Source organism: Excalfactoria chinensis, chromosome 1 (assembly GCF_039878825.1).
Source record: "Excalfactoria chinensis isolate bCotChi1 chromosome 1, bCotChi1.hap2, whole genome shotgun sequence".
Taxonomy (NCBI): Eukaryota; Metazoa; Chordata; class Aves; order Galliformes; family Phasianidae; genus Excalfactoria; species Excalfactoria chinensis.
In genome coordinates this window covers 121561342-121564067 of record NC_092825.1, presented here as the reverse complement: position 1 = coordinate 121564067, position 2726 = coordinate 121561342, and positions in this window count along the sequence as shown.

The following is a 2726-nucleotide window of genomic DNA, read 5'->3' as shown; positions in this document are numbered from 1 at the left end:
GCTGTGGGCACGGCCCCGAGCTCAAGGAGTGTTTGAACACTGCTGTCAGACATAGGGTTTGATTTTGATGGTCCTGTAAGGAGCCAGGAGTTGGACCTGATAGTCCTTGTGAGTCCCTTCCTACCCAGGATATTCTATGATTCTATGATTAATGAATAAGCTGCATAACGCATTATGGAACTAAATTTTGCATGGCATTCATATCATAACATGCATTTGCTTTTTTAACAAGACTTCATCTAATGTCCCTTCATATGTAGCTTACAATGCAAAAATACATACACATATACATATGATCTATAAAATTGTGTTTGTTTTTATATTCTGTTCTGAAAAATACAGTAAAATCTGGACATAAAAAAGATCTCTGGATAGTGTGCAGCATAAGGAAGTGTAGTCAAAGTATTTACAGATGTTAGCGGAAGAGAAAAAATAACAAAAAATCTGGAGAGAATCTGAATAGGAAACAATAATCAGTTCATATTTACAGTAAGAAAAAGGTCTGTAGTTGTAGAAATGGGATAAACTTTAAAAGAGATGGTATCTCTGTTGCCCTCACGCCTCTTAATTTGAGCTAATGTTTCTGCTAATAGAAGGGAACAAGTGGTATCAAAGGCATTGATAGAAGAAAAAGCAGAGTGACTGAGACCAGGTAACAGACCTTTGTAGACACTGCTATGGAAATACACATCTTCTGCATAAACTCCTAATAACTGAACAGGCTGATTGTAGAGGGGTGTAATCTGCATCCTTAGGAAGACATTCTTAGGCTGCAGTGTCTTAAGTCTCACCCTTTCTGGCAAAGAAGAGACCATAAAAACATAGAACATAACAGGTGATCTAGTGAAGTTTACACAGTAGATTCTGACGCCTGTTTGGTCTCTGGCTTGTTCTTCTTGAAGACTTCGCCTGTAGCAACTTGTGAGGTTGTGCCTGCCCCCAACCTCCTCCTTTGGCTCGGCTTTTATGCCCAAGGCCTCACTCGGAACTGATAACACTGTCCTGCTAAATACTCTGAGTCAGTAAACTCACCTCATAAAATAGTGAGCAGCCTGAGAGTTCCTTGAGATGTAATCCCCATAACAAGACTGTGTGTGACCTCCCCAATACCGAGAAGCTTGAATGACTACACTCTTGGGGCAGATTATGTGGAATAATTATTGGAAGTAATTTATTGGGATATTCTCCTCTTCGAAGGAGAAAAGCAATTAAGAACCCCTCAGGGTGGAATGTAATGCGAGGATACTGTTCTGTGACAATTCCCTAAGTAGCATGAGACCTGCAAACTTTAGAATAGCAGCACCACGGGAGCTTGGTATGCTGACTTTAGGAGATACGCTGTTTCTGGAAAGGCTAAGAACTCATAGGTAAAATGAGAATAAAATTACATGGAGACAGGAAAAGAAGAAGGCTTTAACTTTAGAAGAGGAATTAGAAGACACTGAGAAGTGCAATTACCATCACAGCTTACAGACGGCTTTCATTTAGCTGCTCACATCAGAGGATGTTCGAGTTTGGACAGTGTCACAGAAGTTTAGGTTTACAACTTCCAAACTTGATCATGCTGTTCTGTAGTATATTCTTCCTCAGGTCAAACCTCAGACCATACACGTCTTTTAAGGATCTCATTCTTTAAGGTTTAAGGTAATATTCAACTTGTTCCTTGTCTCCTTCCAAGGCGCATCCAAATCAAGCAAGTGCCTAAGCTGTTTGCAGAGGCCTTCTGGCAGAGTCTACAGTCAGGAGACAGTGAGGGAACTGCTGCAAGGACAAGCACTACAGTGTGAGCAGGGCAAATATGAGTGTTATTGAAAAAAGTTTTGGTACAAAAGAGTTAAATAGAGAATTGAACAGCGCTGTGAGGAGTACTAAAATCCCTGTTCTTTTTATCAGGAGAGCAACTCAGCAGGTGATGAGGTGATGATTAGCAACGGTTGTAAACAAACTCTCTGTTAAAGGACCTCTTTAGAGCACGTTAATAATTTCCTATGGGTATCCACAAAGCACTGCTGAATTACATGAGCAGTCGTTCAGTCTTATCCTCTAGGTTAGGAGTCCCAAAAAGAAGATAGTAAGAGCAACACAGTGCTGACTCCATAGGTGTTATGACTGGAAAAGCCACTTCTTGCTACTCATGCCCTCCAGCCTACAGTCCTCCATGGACCCCAGTGCTTCTCCTGCAAAACTCACCTATTTTATAGGAGTTTATCCTTAATTTTGAGGCAGTGATTTGATGACTACGGTTAAACTCCTTATTGCTTCGGGTTAAATCTGTCAAGGAGGAAAAATATTCCCATCAGTTCATGATGGTGATTCACTAATAAGGCGATTTTGTACTTTTCCAGCCGGCAAAGCCCCACGAATGCTGGAAGAGGCCCAGCCTGCCCAGAGGAAGACATGGGATGACACAAAATGGATCAGAGTGGGCATGGTGGAGCTGATGGTTAGACTGGATGATCTTAGCAGTCTTTTCCAAACTCGGTGATTCAATGGAAGCCACCTGCAAGAGCGCATACCTCTCCACAACCACACATGTGCCAGTATTTAAACCCTGCAGCTCATTCCACCCAAGAAGCAGGGCCTGGTTGGGGGATGCCTTAGCGGCGATACCGCCCGGAGCCGGCAGCTCCACACTCCTCACAGCCCTCCAAGCCGGGCTCTGTCCCGTGGCTGCGGGGAGCGGCACGGGCACCGCCCTAATCCGAACGGCCCCGGCGGGCCGCGCC